Below are 20,878 nucleotides of genomic sequence, written 5' to 3' on the forward strand. Positions count from 1 at the left end.
AACAAAAGCATTTCCCCAGGCATTTGAGGCCTTTGTGTTTTGCCTCTCCCTCTTGGTTTCCAATTCTTCAGGAACGTAGAGTTAATCCTGAGACAAGCAGAGACAGAGGCAGAGGGAGAAGCAGACTCTCTGTGGGGAGCCCGATGTGGGACTCCATCCCAGGACCCCAAGATCAGAGCCACCCAGGCGACCCCATACTGCATCTTTCATCAGTGCTCAGGCCAGGGTGTTTCCCTCCAACAGCTGAAATCCTTACTACTTACTGAGCATCTACTATGGGGCAGGTATCAAGTGAGGAGCAGCATGCAGTTACACAAATCAAGATATCTGCCCTGGAGGAGCTATCAATTAGTGAGGCAGGGGAACAAGACAGGAAAACAAATTGTTTCAATATAGTTTCATTCTGAATCCTGGGAGGTATGCAGGGGTACATTTACACCAACCTAGGAGCTCAGGGGGTAGATTTCCAGGAGAGGCCAAGGTGGTGGGACTTAAACAATGGGCAAGAATGATCCTGAGGAAAGGTTAAGATGATCCAAGCAGAAGGAACAGCCAAGGCTCTAAAGGGATTTTTGAGGAGAAAACAGAAATGGACACACTCTCCCTCTCCCAACACACTCTCCCTCTCTTGTCCCTCCCCTGTCTGAAGGGATAGGAGGAATTGGAGTCTGAGAAGGAGGTGAGGGGACAATACATGACCAGAGACAGAAGAACCAGTAGGAAGTGCAGCCACAAAGCCAAGGGAGGAGAGATTTTTCCTGACAGAACACACCGCCAGTTGTGCCAAATGCCTCCAGAAAGTTCTAGTAAGTTACACACAGAAAAGATGCCCTAGATTGTGCAATTTGGAGGAAATGGCTAGTTTACTTGCGTAGATTCAGAGGACAGAAGCCAGAGTGCCAGGAGAAGTGAGAGGACGTCAGGACTGAGACAGGGACTGGAGGTGGCTCTTCACTTCTAGAAGGTGAGTGGAGAAGGGGAGAGAGGTACTAGAATGGTTAGGATGTGGGCAGTAGAAAGGGTGGTGAGTGCTGAGATGCATAGGAGGCTGCCTGAGGGAGGGGCATCTCTGGGGAGGCTGGAAGGAGGAAGGGTCCCTCACTGGCAGGTGGGTCTGAGGGACCACATGGTTAGACAGGGACTTTGAGGTTATTGGTGGGGGTGGGGGAGTACAGGTAGGAGAGGTCACTTGTGAAGGACAAATAAAGGGCAGAGGGCTGTTCAGATGGGAGACCCCTCTGGTGTCCTGGTGCAGGCCTTCGTGGCTGACCAGGCTGGACTTCAGTTGGTTCAGGTGGGCGCACGGCTCAGCTAGAGCACAGTGAGAGGGTTGGGGAGAGAGAGCCAGGAGGCCAGGAATGGGCTGCTGAGTGAGGTCAGGGGGTGTGGAGGAGGCTCAAGGGGCACAGAAGTTTGCTTCCTTGAGCACAATGTGCATAAATCCCTGTGCTCTCCAATGTGGACTTGTGTCAGACCCATTCCCCATTCCCAGAACTGGTATTCTGGGGTAAGGGTGTGTACATTTATTTATTATTATTTTTACTAAAAAAATTTTATTCATTCATTCATGAAAGACACACAGAGAGAGGCAGAGGCATAGGCAGAGGGAGAAGCAGGTTCCCTGTGGGAACCGCTGACCTACCCAGGTGCCCCAGGTGTGTACATTTATTTTTATTTTTGTTTTTAAAATATTTTATTTATTTATTCATGAGACACACAGAAAGAGAGGCAGAGACACAGGCAGAGGGAGAAGCAGGCTCCCCTCAGGGAGCCCGACGTGGGACTTGATCCTGGGACTCTGGGATCATGCCCTGGGCCGAAGGTAGACACTCAACCCCTGAGCCATCCAGGAATCCCTGGATATGTACATTTAAATAGATATTTTAGCAGATACGGGTTGTGCATTGAAACAGAGAGATATTGTGAAATTATATTCCCAAAAGATAGACCAACTTAGACTCCTTCCCACAGATTTTGAGAAAGTCTGCACATTGTGCTCTTACCAGCCTTGGATGTTATTAATTTGTTAGTGTTTCATGGGGACATAGTTTCAGTTTGGGATAATGAATTCATTCTGGAGGTAGATAGTGACAATGATTACGAAACAGTGTGAATGGACTTAATACCCCTGAACTGTACACTTCAATGGTTAAAATGGTAAATTTTATGTTACAGACACAAATATAAAAAGAAACAAGAGGTGCCTGTGTAGTGCAGTCATTTGAGTGTCAGACTCTTGGTTTCAGGTCAGGAAGTAATCTCAGCTAAACCGCTGGGCCACCAGGGCCACCCAATAAATAATTTTTCAAAAAAGATTTTATTGGGTAGCCCGGGTGGCTCAGCGGTTTAGCGCCTGCCTTCGGCCTGGGCCGTGATCCTGGGAACACAGGATCGAGTCCCATGTTGGGCTCCCAGGATGGGGCCTGCTTCTCCCTCTGCCTGTGTCTCTGACTTTCTCTCTCAAGAATAAATAAATAAAAATCTTAAAAAAAAGATTTTATTTATCAATTTGACAGAGCAAGAGCACAAGCAGGGGGAGCAGCAGAGGGAGAGGGAGAAGCAGGTTTGCCTCGGAGCAGGGAGCTGATGCAGGGCTCAATCCCAGGTCCCTGGGATTACTACCTGAGTCAAAGGCAGATGCCTAACTGACTGAGCAACCTAGGCACCCCTGAATAAATAAATCTTAAAAAAAAAAAAAAAAAGAAACAGAGTGTTGACACAGCTACAACATGGATGAACCTTGAAAACATTGTACTGGGTGAAAAAAGCTGATTGCAGAGGACCACATATTAATATGATTTTATTTATTCAATGCCCAGAATAGGCAAATCCATAGCAATAGAGTGTAGATTAGTGGCTGCCAGGGGCTGGAGGGAGGGGGAAAGTGGGGGTAAACTGCTAATAATAGGTATAGGGTTTCTTTTTGGGGTGATGAAATATTCTGAAGTTACATAGTGGTAACAGCCTTACAGCTTTGCCAATATAGTAAAAACCACTGAACTGTATACTTTAAATGGTGAATACTATGGTATGTGAATTATACAATAATTTTAAAAAGATCATGGACTCCTGAGTGGCTCAGTTTGTAAGCGTCTGCCTTCGGCTCAGGTAGTGATGAGATCTAGCCCCATGTTGAGCTCCCTGCTCGGTGGGGAGCCTGCTTCTCCCTCTCCCTCTGCTGCTCCCCCTGCTTGTGCTTTCTCTCTCTCTCTCTGCCAAATGAATAAATGAAATCTTTAAAGTAATAAAAATTAAAAAATTAAAAAATAGAAAAGAGGCTGGGGCTACAGTGCTTATACTACAGTTTATTCAGCCATTCTCCAGTTGATGCACATTTGGGTTGTGTTTCTTTTTTTAAATTTTATTTTTTAATTTTTTAAAAAAGATTTTTATTTATTTATTAATGAGAGACACAGAGACAGAGAGGCAGAGACACAGGCAGAGGGAGAAGCAGGCTCCATGCGGGGAGCCTGACGTGGGACTGGATCTCAGGTCTCCAGGATCACGCCCTGGGCTGAAGGCAGCACCAAACTGCTGAGCCACCCAGGCTGCCCATTTTAATTTTATTTTTAAAAAGATTTTATTTGAGAGAGAGAAACAGATATAGTGACAGAGATAGTGAGAGAGAGAAGGAGCAGGCAAGAGAGGGAGAAGCAGGCTCTCCACTGAGCAGGGAGCCTGCCACGGGAGCCCCACTTGGAGCTCATCTCGAGGAGGCTCATCTAGGAGCTTGAGACAGGGCTCCATGCAGGGCTGGATCCCAGGACTCTGGGATCATGACCTGAGCTGAAAACAGATGTTTTACTGACTTAGCCACCCAGGTGCCCCTGAGTTGTGTTTCAATTTTTTTTTCCTATTTGAAACAATGCTGCAACGAAGATCATTAAACGTGTGGGGACAAAAGAGAGAGAGAGAGAGAGAGAATATTGAGGCCAATCTTGAGCTCTCCCAGGCTGCCTCATACCTGGGCATGTCCTAATGTGAGTCTGTTTTAGAAATTGTCAGTTCCTCTGACACCAAGACGTGATGAAGCTTTTGCCCTCTGCTCCAAGCACTTTCTCAGAGTCAGAAGAAAAGACTTTGAAAAGACCATCATTTTGCTTTTTTCTATCATTGAAGATCTATTGTAAATGATATCAGCCCCATATTACCCTGAAAAGACAACCCCAGTGAGGGGAGTTATGGTTTAGATCAGGGGTCAGCAGACTATGACTCATGGCCTGTTTTTGTACCAGCTAAGAATGTTTTTTTTTTTTTTTTTAAGATTTTATTTATTTATTCATAGACACAGGCAGAGGGAGAAGCAGGCTCCATGCAGGGAGCCCGATGTGGGACTCGATCCCGGGTCTCTAGGATCACACCCCAGGCTGCAGGCAGCGCCAAACCGCTGAGCCACTGGGCTGCCTTAAGAATGGTTTTTACAGATGGGCATTTGTGACCAACTTGGTGATAGGAGACACTAACTTTGAGCCCAAATTAAGCAAAATCTTATTCCCTCTTATACCCCAAACCTGTTCTCATTAGCAGACTTGTGCTACAAAAAGCTTATACTCAATTGCTCTTGTTATACTTTGAATTTCATCACTTAAAAAACCTGTGGAAATTCATTTTCTCTCATTTTACAACGACCTATAGAATATCCTCGATTTTGCCTCTTGGCCCACAAAGCCTAAAACTTTCTCTATCAGGCCCTTTGTGGAAAGTTTGCCAATCTTGGTTCTATGCTCCCAAGAGATATCGGAAATAAATATTGTAAAGAAAAGAACTGTATAAAGATGGAATAGCCCCAAGCTACAATTACCTCTCAAAAATAACACAGCCTGGAAATGACAGAAATTTCAATCAAATTATCCAGGTCACAAAGCATTCTGCTGATTTAGTTTAGAGAAGTTAAAGGGAAAGAAAAAAACTCGGTTTGTATCTTCTATAATAGGAAAGGAAAGTGAATAGGAAAAAGGAAAATGAAATGAACAGGAAATTATTCATGTATTTTTTGAATTGGTGATGATATTTATATAAAAATAAGGACATGGATACATATGGACTCTGCAAGATATGTATTCCAGCACTGAATAAGCACTTTATATAAATGATCTTATTTAATCCTCACAAGAACCCTGCAAGTTGAAGTCAAGGTCATCCCCTGATACCAACTCCCGTCTGGCAGCAGCAAAAAGTAGTACTTTGTCCAGAAAAAAAAAAAAAAAAAAAAAGCAGCAGCTGGAGACTAGCTGGCAAAGGGCCTTGAATGCTGTCCTGGGAAATAGCCTATATTCTATTTCTTTACCAGGTTACTCTGTAGACCATGAGTCTCTCAGGAATTTCCAGAATGGGGGGAAGTGGTCAATTCTGTGTTTTGGGATGATAACGAGGATGGCTTTGGAGATAACTCTTGAGGCCAAGAGGCCAGAGAGAAACTTTTTCTAGCAGTCCAAGGAAGAGCCAATGAGGGTCTGGGATGGTACATGCAGAGGAGAGAATACACTTCCTTGCTCTAATTGGCTCTAGTTTGACAGAATGGACATGAAGGCTGAAGGACAGGCAGTCACAGTCAACTTCAAAGTTTCTGGTGGCAAAATGAGAGAATCCAGATAAGAAACAAGTTTGTAGTAGGAGAAAGAGGAATAGGTAAATGCCATATTTAAAATTCTTTGGTGTTATCTAGGAAGGTTGTCTAGGGCAATGGGAAATGTGTGTCTAGAAGTTCAAAAAGATATCCATCTAGGGGAGAGAGAGAGAGATTGGGAACTATGAGGAAATGGCTGCCTTTCAGAGGGGTTTGAGAAGGAGAGAGCAAGGGAAAAGATGGGAGAGAAAAGAAATGTTAGTAAAAACTAATCTTTTTAGGGGTGATCATGGGGCAAGTCTTACATCACTGAGAAGTAAGTGGAGGCTGTAGGACATGCAAGACTCAGTGGTATTATCCCTAAAAGGGTTTCAAGAAGGAGGCAGAAGTCAATGGAAGATTACAGAGTCGTCTCTGTAGAAAAGAAAGGCTCTAAACCGGCAATTGGATTTGGCCATTAGAAGGTCAATGGTGACATCTGACAAAGTGGGTAGTGACAGCAGTCCTGCCTAACGAGTGATGGGGAGGAGGGGGAAGGAAGAGAGGCTGGGATGGTGGAAGTTTTTTTAGGATAGAGAAAATCTGTGAGGGAGAAAGAGACACTGAAGATGTACTGAAGAAGCTTTCCTTTTTCTATCTCAGACCTCACATCCCTGGCTGAGCAGGACACATAGCACTCCCCTCCCCGACCCCACCCCCAAAAGAAGTTTGCCTGGGGATGTTACCTGGAGAGAGGAGGTGAATTTTTCTCTAGGTGTTGGTCACAGAATCTTCATCTCTTATTTCCTCCATCTTTAATGAGGATCAGAACACCTGGCCTTCCAATGTATAAACTTCTTAAAATTCAAGTATAGTTGACATATAAGACAATATGTACTGAATTTTACCAGCTAACTCTTGTATTTTAAACATACGAGTTATTAGAAATAAATAAGATGACACATGATTGATTCTCCCAAACACAGACTATACTTCTCTATTTTATGAAATTCGCACTTGCTGGTCATAGACCCCTCCCCCCTCATTGATAGGTATGATACCTAGAATATGGAGTTCCCCACATAGCACTCCCCCACCCCCCAAATAAAGGTTGGCTGGAAAGCACTCTCCCTATTGGGAATGTTACCTGGAGAGGGGAGGTGAATTTTTTTCTAGGTGTTGGTCACAGAATCTTTGTCTCACTCTCTCTCTCTCTCTCTCTCTTTTTTTAAAGATTTTATTTATTTATTCATGAGAGACAGAGAGAAACAGAGACTTAGAGGGAGAAATAGGCTCCCTGTGGGGAGCCTGATGCAGGACTTGATCCTAGAACCCTGGGATCTTGACCCGAGCCTAAGGCAGATGCTCAACCACTAAGCCCCCCAGGTGCCCCAGAATCTGTGTCTCTTATTTCCTCCATCTTCAATGAGGATCAGAACACCTGGCCTTCCAATGTATACATTCTTAAAAATTCAAGTATAGTTGACATACAAGACAATATGTACTGAATTTTAGCAGCCAACTCTTCTATTTTAAACACACAAGCTATTAGAGAAGTAAACATGATGACACATGATTGATTCTCACAAACACGGACTATTCTTGTGTATTTTACGAAATTCCCACTTGGTCATCTAGGCCTCCCCCCTCATTGATATGTCTGCTACCTATAACACGGAGTTCCCCAAACCGTGGAAAGCAGGCAGAAAATTCTGATGATAAGATCTGCCCCTCCCCACGCCAGGTCAAACAGGCCACAATTCTTCAGCTCTCTCGAGAGTTGCTCGGGGGAACTAGTCAGTTATTATTGGGTGGAAACAGCAGCCACCGGAGTGGTTTCAAGATGGAAGGTGCTAATTATTAGTGTTTTCTGTTTGTTTCTGGCCATGTTATTTAGAGAGTCTTCAGCGGTGGCTCGCGAAGGGTGACACCGGGCCGCAGCCGCGGCAGCATCACCTGGGAAGCTGTCAGAAATGCAAGTTCCTCCCCGCAGACCTCGGGCCGCGGCGGCCCGGGGGTGGGGCCCAGCCACGTGCGCTCTCCTGCGCTCCAGGCGGGGCTGCGCCGCGCGGCGTTTCACCTGCAGGCTTTCCGCTCGGCGGCCGTCGCCGGGGCGGGGGGCTTCCTGCCGACGCAGGCTCCCGGGCTGCACCCCGGAGCCGCCGCATCCCAGCCCGCGGCCAAGCACGGTCCCCGGGCGGCGTTCCCGTGTCTGCGCGAGGTAATGAGGACGTCTCCCCCACTGAGTCCAGGAACCCGGAGGCCTAACCCGAGAAGCGGCGAAATCGCCTGAGCCCCAGCCCCGCCACCCCCGCCACCCCCGCCGCGCCCCCGTCCGCCGCTCGGCTGCCCCGGGATCTGCCCGCCGCGCTGACGGGTGCAGGGGCAGCGGGCGGGGGAGCCTCGGGCGCGCTCTGCGAGCCAGGTGGGCCCGGAGCAGGTGTGGCGGGAGGGCGCGGGGCGCGGGGGCGCGGGGGCGCGAGGCGGGGGCGACTTCCACGCGGGGAGGGAGCGACCAGGGACGTTAGGCGGTGGTGCAGGGGACGCGGCGGGGCACGGGGGCGGCGGCTGCCGGGCCGGGCCCCGCGGGGGAGGGGGCCGCCCCTCGGGGGGCACGCGGCGGGCGGGGGTCGGGGCGGGGAGGGAGGTGGGTCCCCGCCGGCGCGGGGGCGGGCGGCTCCGCGGCTCCCCGCCCCCGGCCCGCCCCTCCGCGGCGCCATTTTGCAGGCGGCTGTCGCGGGGACCGGAGGCGGCGGCGGCGGCGGCGGCGGGCACTGCGGCGCCGAGGCGCGGCGGCAGGACGGGAGCCCAGCGGGCTGCAGCCAGGTGAGAGCCGGGCCGCCGCGCCCCCCGCCCGGCCCGCGAGCCGCACCTGCCGGGCCGGGCCGCGAGGTGCTCGCCGCGCCCACGAGGCCGGCCTGGCACGGCCCCCGCGCGCTGTCACCCGCCCCGCGCCGCGGCCTGCGCCCCCCGCCCCGGGCCGCCCCCGGGCGCCCGCCCCCGCCCCCGCCCCCGCCGGCCGGACCGCGGGGCCCCCGGATGCCCGGCGACCCCCGGCCTCCGCCCCCCGCCCCTCCACCCCCGGGCCCGGCCGGCTCCCGGGCGCTCGCGCCGCCCGCCGCGGGAGCCCAGCGCGCTCGGGCCCTCAGGCCGCGCCGCGGGAGGCGAGCGGGTCCCCGGGGCCGGGCTGGGCACCGCCGCCGCCGCCGCCGGGCCTCGGGCCGCGCGTCCCGGGGCCGCCCGCCCCTCGCCCCGCTCCCGGGGCCGCGCGCGGACCTCCCGAGCCCCGGAACTCAGGGCCACCAACAGGGCGGCGGGGGGCGCCTTGTGCATTTTCCGCTTTCTCCTCTCCTACAAAGGCTGCGCCAAGTAATTTTAGAAGCCGCTGCTCCCACCGGGGCCCTTCGCTCCGGCCGGATCCTGGGGGTCGCCGACTCCCCTTGCTGCTGCCTTGCCGGGAGCAGACATTGACGTTTCGAGTGTGACTACTCTAAGGGCTCGGGATTTTCTCCTGCCGTGGACTCTGGGTCCGCCCTGGAGGGGGCAGCCGGCGGGAGCTCGGCCTTAGGCTGGGGGCTGCGAGCGTGACGGATGTGAAATTCTTGGTTGTCAGGGCAAAGGGTAAATGAGGGCGATTGCATGTGGGAGAGAGTCCCCCATAAGGGATTTCTGGCTCTGGGGCGTCAGCAGGAGCTGTGACTTTGATTCTTGCGATTCTGGAAGATGGGAGGGGGGAGATGCTCTCCCTGCTGACGTCTGGGTGTGCTGCGAAGGCCAGTGATGTGCGAGGCCCTGGGACCGGAGTCCCGAGGACAGTCCCGAGGCTGTCTGGCTTGAGCTGTCATTAACTGGCCATGTGACTTCTCGCCGCCAGTTCTTCCTCTCTAAAGCCAGAGACAAAAATCAGGGGTCGCTGAAGCTTCTTCTTCTTCTTTTTTTTTTTTTTTTTTTTTTTTTTAACGTGTTTGCATTTGAATAATGCTGTGGAGCTGGGGCCTCCCCCATTTGCACTTGTCTACACCTGTCTTTTCACCTTCGCACATGACTTTCCCTGGATAGTCTGGAAGGTGTCTGAATCTGGTGAGATTTATAAAAGGTCTATCAGCGCAGAGATTCCGAATTCTGTACTGGGTTATGGTTGCCTCTACCAGGATCACTTGTGAACCTGTCACTAGTGGTCTCCCTTCACTTCTCCAGAATTAAATAGCTTTTGGGCACCCGCCTTTTAAAGTGGCCAGCAGTGGATGTGCAGCGTAAGCCCACATGGCACACCTGTTAGTTGAAAGAAGGTGAGCAGGTGTGTCCAGCCAGGCTACCTGTTTCACCTGACAGCCTGAGCGTGAGAGCTATCTGCTTTCTAGACCATTTCCTTTGTCAAAATGGCGACCAGCTTCTTTCTTTGAATTCCAGGGCATTTCTCTCTCTCTTTTTTTTTTTTTTTTTTGCTCTGAGTAGGGAGTGAAATTTTTTTTTTTTTTTAAGAAAAGTATTTCAAGAACTTTATATATTGACAGTTTTTTTTTTTTTTTTCTACATGGTTGCATGGTAGTTGTATTTTCTGACTGTGGCAAAGTTAATGAAGCTGAGTTCGAACATCTGTTAGGATGTTTTAAAAATGCTTAATGAAAGTACCGGGCTAGAATATTGTAGAGGGTTTTGCTAGGTTTCATGCCGGCCACACTGCCCGTCATGTTTGTATAGCAAAGGCTAGAGGTCATAGTAGTGCAGAAATTATTTAGGTGTCCCAGGAGCAAGCTCACGTAACCTTCCATTAGTCCACCTGCTAATTTGGTGCCAGGTGTTGTTGAACAAATCATTGTTGAATAACCCTTAGTCTTTTGCCCTCAGGGAACCTAAGGTCTGGTATCTAGAAATCCTGTTCAGTGTCTCCAAAAACAAACCTGGGGTCCTTTTGGAGACTCCTTTCTGGCACCACTGATACCTTGAGGAATTTTCCCATTTTGCTTAGGGGAATTAAAAGTCAGCAGTCATACATAATTTGCAGTTATATAGTGCTTTGTACTTGTAAATGAAAGCTTTTTAAAAACTTATTTTTCTTTAATCCTCTTAGGCTTTTTTAATTTAAACATTTTACAGTCCCTCCCTGACCGGTTTCCAGGCCTTTCCTATAAAACTCCCAACACACTAGTCTGTTCCCAATGCCAGATAACCTCATTAATTCATTTTTACTCCCGCTGTTCTTCCAGTTATTCTCTCCTCAGAGGGCTGCCGGTCTGGGCTTTTATTCTTTTGCTAGGGAGCATTCCTGCTCCAGGTTAAGCTGTGCATTACTGACACAGGATTTAAACGAGCCCTGTGTGTGCTTTAAGGCACCGTATGGCCGTCTCCTTTTTCCTCCCAGCTTTGCTATTTCTAGCCTGTAATTTTGTTGCAGGTTCTAGATTGTTGACTCTGGAATAATTGAGCTTGGCTTGCAGCTTATACTTTTCATAGGACTTTAATGCATTTCGTATATTTATTGAGGACCTGCTGTGTGCCAGGCAGTGTTTTTGGTGCTCTGCATGCTGCATGGAGATTCTCTGTCCACATGGAGCTCGCACTCTGGTGAGGAGGCAGACAATATTTCATGCCCTGAGGAAGAATCTGGCAGGATTGAGGGTATTAAGTGTTGGGGTAGGAGCTGAAATTTTAGAAAGGATAGATAGGGAAGGCCTGAGTCATCTTTGATTGGATATGTGAAGCAAGTGAGTCATATGGATATCTGGGGGAGGAACATTCCCAGTGGAGGAAGCAGCAGATGCAAAGGCCCTGAGGCAAGAGGAGAGCATTTGGTTTTGAGGTCAAAGAGGCAGTGGGCAGTAGGAGTTGAATCATGTAAGGCCATATGCTGTAAGGCCTATGGATTTTACTTTGAGGGGGAATGGGAGCTGATGGAGGGTTTTGAGTAGAGGGGTTGTGGACTGATTTAGCATTTAACAAGGATCTGCTGGTTATTGTTATTTGAGAATTAATTAGAAGCAGAGAGGGCAGGGCAGCAGGGTGACCTGCTGGGTGAGGGCTGTGGGTGGTTGTCAGACCAGGATGATGGAGGGTAACCAGGGAGGTGGTGAGAAGTGATGGGATTCTGAGTTGGGGCTGAGGAGATCACTGACAGACCAGTTATGGGAGGTGAGGGGGGCAGTATAAAAAAAGTTGAGGGCAGTGTCCAAGTTTCTGGTCTGAGCACTTAGAATGAAAGGAACCCAAAACATCTGAGATGGTAGAAGAGCAAGTTTAGGGCATGTTAAGTTGTCATGCCAACCTGACAAACCCAAATGTAGTCATAAAGGGAAGGAGTGGGTGTTTTGGGGGAGCTCCTCCTCTGTGGAAATGTAAATCTTTCTGAGAACTGTTGTCCTTAGCCTTCTCTTCTCTGACTTCAGCAAGTCCCTGACCTCAAGTGTAGGTGGCTTCTCAGGCCATCTGAAAATGTACTCCACGAAGGAGAGTTCTATCTACTCGTTTATTCACTAACCATTTCTTGCACTACTTCAGTGGGGTTGCTTGTTATGCAAGCTTAGAATCTAAAGATAGCACAAAAAGCAAAGAGCTGGATTAATCAAAAATGACCTTTGAAAATTCTTATATCCCAGCAAGTGTGGCAGGCATGATCTGCATATATACTCTATACAGAAACATCTAAGTATTCGAGTGTAACGGACACAGTAGTGAACAATGGATAATCCCCCAGAGGATCATACTCAGGACTTAAATCTAAGTGTTCTTACTGCCGTGAGCTGTTTCAGTGGCTTTAGATGGCAGCCTGAAATCTTCCTCTTGGCCCTGGTCTTGCTCGGCTCCAGTTCTTATTGTTTCTCTGCAGCCTCGGTGAGTCTTTCAGTGAGGAGTCAGAGTTGCCTTGGGCCGTTGCTTCCCTGGCTGCCCCAGACCGTGGCTTTCTCTGGTCATTGGTCAGGAGAACCTTCTTCTTTTACAGTTCTTGCCATAGATTTTGCCCAAAGTAGCCCCTTTGTGTCATTTGCCCCGGGCATCCCTGTGAGTGCCTGGTAGAGGCTTTACCTCCCTTTCTTCACTCTCAACATGAATCTTGCAGAGCTGAGTCTCCTCATCTTCTAAGTTGAATGTGAGCACAGTTTCATAAAAAGCATTTCTCCTCCGGGAGCCTCTCCAGGCTATAGAGCAGACCCAAGAAAGACTGGCCAGTGGGCCCCGTAAGATAGGGGCTGTGTACATCGGCTCTGTGCTGAGCACTTGAGGTCATTGTTGTTAGTCCCAGCCACCGGCAGGCAGAGGTGTTCTGGGCTGCATTTTTATCATTGAAGAAACTGGAATGTGGTTAACTGATCTGAGTTAATAACTCTTGGGTCTTGATTCCTACCTTTAGTGAGAGTAATACCCTTAGTGATAGAGTGCCCTTCCTAGGTCTTGTCTGGAGCTCTGGGTTTGTAAGCTCCTGTTGGCATAGAAGAGGGTAGAGAAGCTAGCACCTCCTGTGTTCACTAATGTCCTTTAATCACGGCAGCCCTAGGAGATGGGTATGATTCTGGTTCCCACCTTACAGCTGAAGGGGCTGCGGTCTGGATCCTTCTCACTTTCTCCCACCTTCCTCTTACCTGGACTGCTTTTCATTCCTCTGAGTACCCTAGCTTGGTCCTTTGCTCCTTTTTTTTTTTTTTAAATAGATTTTATTTTTTTAAGAGTATTTATTTATTCATATAGAGACAGAGAGGCAGAGACACAGGCAGAGGGAGAAGCCGACTCCATGCAGGGAACCTGATGTGGGACTCGATCCTGGGTCTCCAGGATCAGGCCCTGGGCTGAAGGCCGCGCTAAACTGCTGAGCCACCCGGGCTACCAGAGTTTATTATTATTTTTTTAAGGAACCTGTATACCCAATAGAAGGCTTGAACCCACAATGCTGGGATCAAGAGTCCCATGGTCCAGTGACTGAGGCAGCCAGGCGCCGGGGTCCTTCTGTTAGTGCCTTCTGGCATTTCCTGTAGGAATCTTCCACAACCTCCCCACCCCAACACATAGACCTTTCTTTTATGTGGTCTCCCTTTGAGATGGCGTCCCTTTGCAATCAGCTTTATTTAATTGGCATTAGTGTTTTGGTTCTGGACCATCCCTTCATCGAGGAGGCTGTGCTGTTAGGACTCTGGATGGTCTTCCTCACCACTCTTCTTGTGGAGAGCCCTGCTGGAAACGCTGTTCCTCATATATTGCTACTGTAGTTGGAATTTCAGCCTCAGATTGGTTTGGTTTTCTCGTCCTTTCTGCAGTGCTGGCTGAAATCCTTAGCTGTCTCCAAAGGCAAATCAGCTGGCTTAGGGGTATAGTCTCTTCCTTGTCTGATATGGTTGAACTCAAACTGGAGAGTTTCCCATTCAGAAGGTCTGGGGTGAGGCCCGATAATTTGCATTTCGGATGCTGCCAGTGGGATAACCCCTGGCACCTGTTCTTGTAAATCAAGTTTTATTGAAACACAGCCACGTGCATTCAAGATGCTTTATGACCTGCAGGCGTAAAATATTTGCTATCTGGCCCTTTATAGGAAGGGCACAGTAGTATGGATGAAATCAGTGCTGAACACTTTCTGTTGAATTCATATTTTATCATCAAGAACTCTTTATATATTGGACGCCTGGGTGGCTCAGCGGTTGAGTGTCTGCCTTTGGGTCAGGGCATGATTCTGGGATCCAGGATCAAGTCCTGCGTCGGGCTCCCTGCATGGAGCCTGCTTCTCCCTCTGCCTGTGTCTCTGCTTCTCTCTCTCTCTCTCTCATGAATAAATAAAATCTTTTTTTTTTAAACCTCTTTATATATTAAGACACTGATTCACAAATTATTCCACAGAAATATGGTATGGGGAATATATGTGTATTTTGAAGTGTTTGGGAGTATAACAAGCATGGCACTTCTTTTAAGTCTTCTGTTTTATCTAAAAATAATGTGAATTTTTTATTCTATTCCAGAAACATCAGTGCTTGGTTTAATATGAAACATTTTTCTTCCTTAATCTTTGAGTAAAGTTGATGCTACTGGATGTGTTATTTTAATTCTGCTTTCACTCTGTTTGAGAAATAAGCCATTAAGATTTGCATTTTTTTTTGTCATAAGTTACAAATATTTGTGCTTTGAATTCAGATCTGTCAATCTTTTTCTTGTGCTTTCTCTACCCCAAGATTTTATTAATATTCCTTTATATGTTTCTTCTTTTTAAAAATATTTGGCTGTTATTTAAAGCTTTATTGGAGTGTGGCATGGAGTAAGGATTATATTTTCCCCTACAGTTTCTCCAGCACCATTTATTCATTAGTTCATCCTTGTCTTGTTAAATTAAAATGACCCCTTAATCATATGCTGAATCCTTAGGTCTGTTGTGGCACTTACTGTTTTATTCCATTTATCTATTCTCTATTCCTTTGCCATGACTTTGCTATTTTCTTCATTATGGTCAGTCTATAGTAGGCTTTACTGCTCAGTTTTTTTCCCCCTGGCATTTTAGGTTTCAAAATAATGGGAATTTTTATTAAATGTATAAAAATTAATTTGGGGAGACTTGTCATTTTTATAATATTGAATTGTTCTGTCCATGAACATAATGCAGATCTTTTTTTTTTTTTTTTTTTTAAGATTTTTATTTATTCATGAGAGAGAGGCAGAGACACAGGCAGAGGGAGAAGCAGGCTCCATGCAGGGACCCCGATGTGGGACTCGATCCTGGGACTCCAGGATCATGCCCTGGGCCAAAGGCAGGTGCCAGACCGCTGAGCTATCCAGGGTTCCCCATAATGCAGATCTTTTATAGCTTTCATTTTTCTAGATTTTCTTCCTAATAAATGGTCTGCGGGTTGTTTATTGCTCTTTGTTTTTGTTATTTTTTAAAATTTTTATTCTTTAAAGATTTTATTTATTCATGAGAGACACAGACAGAGACCTAGGCAGAGGGAGAAGCAGGCTCCCTGTGGAGAGCCTGATGTGGGACTTGATCTCAGGACCCTGGGATCACAACCTGAACCAAAAGCAGATGCTCAACCACTGAGCCACCCAGGTGCCCCAATTGCTCTTTATTTAAAAATATTTACTATTTAGAATGAAGTGATTTCCCTTTGCCCTTCCTTTCCCGGCAACATACACCATCATCCAACTGGTAAAAAGAATAGAGAAAGTGATTGCGTCCATATCTTCTAGCCAATCACATGTATTACTCAGGGCAGTTACGCTGGTCAGAATCTGTATCCTAACAAAATAAAAAGTTATTTTTGTTTTAAAGATTTATTTATTTTAGAGAGTACACCGGAAGGAGGGGCAGAGGGAGAGAGAGAATCTCAAACAATCTCAATCCTTGCTGAGCCTGTTGTCCCGAGGTCATGACTTGAGTTAAAACCCAAGAGTGGGTTGCCCAACCAATTGGGCCACCCAGGTGTCCCTGGAAAAGTTATTTCTTGTTTATATTTTTTGACTAGTTCTCCTTAAGTGGCAAGTTGGGGATCTAGGCTCCTTCCATCTTACTGCTGCTGACTTTATAATGTGGTCTCTGTTTGCCATGGAATTTTGGGCATGGAAGATTGTTCCTATGGGCTTTGCTTGGAAATAGCAGTATTTGCTCCCACAGTCTGTTGGCCCTGTCCTAGAGGCCGGGGGCGGGTGGGGTGGTGGTGGTAGTGGTGGGAGACAAGTCATTTTGTGTATCTGAGAAGAAAATGAAATGGCAGTGTGTTTGCTATTCTGCTTACCTAACTGTTTTATTTTTCAGTTGATTGTCCTGAGTTTCTCAGATTTTTGTCTATTTGAGAGAGAGAGAGAGAGAGAGAGAAAATGAGTGGGGAGGGGTAGAGGCGAAGGGGAGAAAGCAGATCCCCTGCTGAGCTGGGAGCCTGATGTGATGCCAGGGCTTGATCCTATGACCCTGAGATCATGACCTGAGCTGAAGTCAGATGCCCTTTTTTTTTTTTTTTTTTTTTTTTTAAGTATTTTATTTTCTTATTTGAGAGAGAGAGAGCGCACTCGAGTGCACTCATGCACAAGCAGTGGGAGCAGGATAGGGAGAAGCAGGTTCCCCATGCAGGGCTGGATCCCAGGACCCTGAGAACATGACCTGAGCCAAAGGCAGACAGACGCTTAACTGACAGGGTCACCCAGTTGCCCCCATTTGTGTGTGTGTGTGTGTGTGTGTGTGTGTGTGTGTTTATACATTTCTTTTTTCCTTTTTTTTCTTTTCTTTTTTTTAAGATTTTACTTATTCATGAGAATAAATAACATACACACACACACACACACACACACACACACACACACAGAAGCAGGCTCCATTCAGGGAGCCCAACGTGGGACCCGATCCTGGGTCTCCAGGATCACACCCTGGGCTGAAGGCAGCGCCAAACCGCTGAGCCACCCGGGCTGCCCTCCTTTTTTTTCTTTTTTAAGTAGGCTCTGTGCCCATTGTGGGGCTTGAACTCACTACCCTGAGATCAAGAGTTGCACACTTTCCCAACTGAGCCAGTCAGGCACTCCATATGTTTCTTTTTCTTAATAAATTATAGAGTATTTATAGAACAGGGTTTTTAAAAAAATTTTTTTTATAGAACAGATTTTAATGTAACAGTCCTTTTAGCCAGTTTTTCCTAGAATACGTTATTGTATATAATCTTTAATTTTTTTTTTTTTTTAGATTTTATTTATTTATGAGACACACACACACACACACACACAGGAGTAGGGAGCAGAGACGCAGGCAGACGAAGGAGAAGCAGGCTTCATGCAGAGAGCCCCGGGCCTCTGGGATCACACCCTGAGCCAAAGGCAAATGATCAACTGCTGAGCCACCTAGGCGTCTCAGTCTTTAATAATATTAAAGTAGTGTCCTCTTTTCAAGGTCTTTTTCACTAAATTGAAGTATTATATAGACATAATGTTTTTGAATGAACAAGGCCTGTCACCTTGACATTGACCCTGGAATTGTGTGTACCGCAAAAATCCTTGGTAGAAATCCTGTCCCTGTTATTGTGGTAATTTCTCCAAAGAAGTTCAGTTTCCCTGCTGATTGAGGATGACCTCAGATTTCTTGCCAGGAAGAATTATAGGAGTTCTATCTTATCTTCAGGTTCATCCCAAGGGCTTCTATTTTCTGACCATGCCGTCGTATTGTGCAGCTGCTGGCGTCTTTTGTGTCCAGACTTCTGACCTATAGTCTGAAAATGTGCTCTCCCTCAGAGAAGTTTTTGTGGGTTGTTGTTTCCCTTCCTTTCTCTTTCATTCCTGTGAAGATAAACCAAATACCCTAGCAATCTCGCTTTGCCTTTTCTGTTGAAGTTCTGCTTTTTGCACCTGCTTCCTGACACCCAGTGTTGAGTTCAGGCCCTGCACGTCCAGGCTGCCTACCCTGCCCTTCCTGCAGCCTCTGTCATTCCTAGTTTCAAATGATGAGTTTGCACCCTCACCTTGTGAGCTCCCTGTGGGGTCTACTGTGGACTCCCCAACCAGATGCTGGTCTGCACCCTCTCAGAAGCCCTGGCAGGTGAATGGGATAGGGAATCTTTTATTATTACTTCGGCAGTAAAAGCAGATGGGGTCCAGCTCACTTTCCTAGCATTTAGTTCATTGCTTAGGGCAGTGCTCCAAAGTGGCTTCAACTCTTCAGTTTCTGTTTTCAATTATTAAGATCTCATACTTAAAAAAACAAACAAAAATCTCATACTTATTACTGTTTAATAGGTGTCAGGTGTCAATCAAAAACATTTCCAGACCTTGTTTGACTGACATACTTTAATTGATAAGTGTGTGTGTGTGTGTGTGTAGGTCAAGCGTGCTTGTGTGCATCTCAAACAAGTTTCATAGAAACCATACACAACTTTGTATGCCGTGTATTCGGAAATCGTATAGTTCCATTTCATGAAAAAATTAGTGTGATGCCCTGAACTGATTTTGTGATCTGGTCCTGGAGTTGATGCCTGGCTCTGTGAGTTGGAAAGATTATTTATCTGTACTATCCTGTGGTAAAGGAACTGCATGAGGTTCTGAGGGAATGACAAGGAAGGAGCTCTTGACACAGAATAACCTGCAAAAAGAAAAAAAACTTTCCTGAGTTGTTGTTCCATAAAACCCATCTTTTCAAAGGATGCTTTAGTTGTTTTAGTATATTCACTGAGTGGTAGCCACCACCACTGTCTGATTTCCGAACATTTTTATTAGCTCCAAAATAAACCTCATACCTATTAGTGGTCAGTCCCCATTCTTCCTTCTCCTCAGCCTCTGCCAGCTACTAACCTACCTCTGCTTCTGTGTGTTTGCTTTATCTGTATATTTCATATAAGTGGAATCATACCATATGTGTTCTTTTGTGATGGGCTTTTATTTATTTTTAAAAATATTTATTCACGAGAGAGAGAGAGAGGCAGAGACACAGGCAGAGGGAGAAGCAGGCTCCATGCAGAGAGTCTGACATGGGACTCAATCCCAGATCTCCAGGATCACATCCTGGGCTGAAGGCGGCGCTAAACCGCTGAGCTACCCGGGCTGCCCTGTGATGGGCTTTTAGCATGTTTTTATGACATATCCATGTTGTGGCATGTGTCAGTGCTGCATTATTAGTTGATGGACATTTGGGATGTTTCTACATTGTAGCTGTTATGAATAATGCTCCTGTGCATGTACCTGTACACGTTTGTGTGATCCATTCTTTTGGATAAATATCAAAGTGTGAGATCACCGGGTTATATGGTAATTCTTAACATTTTCAGGAATTGCCAAAATTTTCCAAAGTTAGGTGAGTTGGCAGTATGACAGTTGCAATTTTTCCATATCCTCACCAACACTTGTTATTGTCTGGTTATAGCCATTCTAGTGGGTATGAAGTATAATCTCATTGTGAATTTTATTTGCATTTCCCTAATACTTAATGAGGTGGGGTGTCTTTTCATGTGTTTATTGGCCATTTATATAATGTCTTTGGAGAAATATCTATTCAAATCTTTTGCCCATTTTTTAATTGGGTCATTGTCTTTTTATTGTTAGTGTGTTTTATGTACCAATCTCTGATACAAAGTTTATAAATTTTCCCCATTTTATGGGTTACCTTTAACTTTTGGATGTCCTTTTGAAACACAAAAGTTTTTTTTTTTTTTTTAAACATTTTTTTTTTTTATTTTTTTAATTTATTTATGATAGGCACACAGTGAGAGAGAGAGAGGCAGAGACACAGGCAGAGGGAGAAGCAGGCTCCATGCACCGGGAGCCCGATGTGGGATTCGATCCCGGGTCTCCAGGATCGCGCCCTGGGTCAAAGGCAGGCGCCAAACCGCTGCGCCACCCAGGGATCCCTTTTTTTTTTTTTTTTTTAAGATTTATGTATTTAGGGAGCACAGGCAGGATGAGGGGCAGAGGGAGAGGGTAAGAATCTCATGAAGACTCCCCACTGAACACAGAGCCTGACATGGGACTCAATCTGGCAACCCTGAGATCATGCCAAAATCAGGACTCAGATGCCTTTAAAAAAAAAAATTATTTATTTACAGAGAGAGAGGGGCAGAGACACAAGTAGAGGGAGAAGCAGGCTCCATGCAGGGAGCCCGATGTGGGACTTGATCCTGGGACTCCAGGATCATGCCCTGGGCTGAAGGCAACGCTAAAACCTCTGTGTCACCCAGGCGTCCCAGGACTCAGATGCTTAACCTAATGAATCACCCAGGCACCCAAAACACAAGTTTTTAATTTTGGGGAAGTCTTACTTACCTATTTTGTTGTTGTTGCTTGTGCTTTTGATGTCATATCTAAGAAACCATTGCCTAACCGAAAGTCGCAAAGATTTACCTTATGTGGTGCCCCTATGTTTTCTTTTTCTTCTTTTTTTTATTTATGATAGTCGCACAGAGAGAGAGGCAGAGACACAGGCAGAGGGAGAAGCAGGCTCCATGCACCAGGGGCCCGACGCGGGACTCGATCCCGGGTCTCCAGGATCGCGCCCTGGGCCAAAGGCAGGCACTAAACCGCTGCGCCACCCAGGGATCCCGCCCCTATGTTTTCTGATATTCTTTATTTTTTTAAGAAGGCTCTATACCTGACTTGGGGCTCAAACTCAGGTACCCAAGATCAAGAGTCGCATGCCCTTCCAGCTGAGCTAGCCAGGTGCTCCTAAGAGTTGTATAGTTTTATCTTTTAGATTTAGGTCTTTGATTGGTTTTGAGTTAATTTTTGCATGTGGTGTGAGGTAGGGGTCCAGCTTCATTCCTTTATGTGCGATTTCCAGTTCTCTCAGCACATTTGTTGAAGACTTTTTTCCTCATTGAATTGTCCTGGCACCCTTGTTGAAAATCACCTGATCATAAATGTTAAGGTTTAGGGATGCCTAGGTGGCTCAACAGTTGAGTGTCT

The 20,878-nt window shown here is 46.7% G+C and overlaps 1 protein-coding gene across 7 annotated transcripts in view; it reads left to right on the forward strand.

Annotated features, from left to right (window-relative positions):
• Positions 1-899: 899 nt before the first annotated feature.
• The window catches only part of SLC23A2 (solute carrier family 23 member 2), a 141,902-nt gene continuing 121,923 nt past the window's right edge, over positions 900-20,878 (forward strand). For 2 of the 7 annotated variants that reach the window (XM_077872309.1, XM_077872311.1), the window contains exon 1: positions 8,269-8,371. The gene's annotated coding sequence lies outside the window, so the exon portion shown is untranslated. Of the gene's footprint in view, positions 965-7,617; positions 7,767-7,955; positions 7,971-8,254; positions 8,372-20,878 lie in introns of those variants that run through there. The other 5 variants (XM_077872312.1, XM_077872310.1, XM_077872315.1 and 2 more) reach the window with 5 other exon arrangements.

Source organism: Canis aureus, chromosome 26 (assembly GCF_053574225.1).
Source record: "Canis aureus isolate CA01 chromosome 26, VMU_Caureus_v.1.0, whole genome shotgun sequence".
Taxonomy (NCBI): Eukaryota; Metazoa; Chordata; class Mammalia; order Carnivora; family Canidae; genus Canis; species Canis aureus.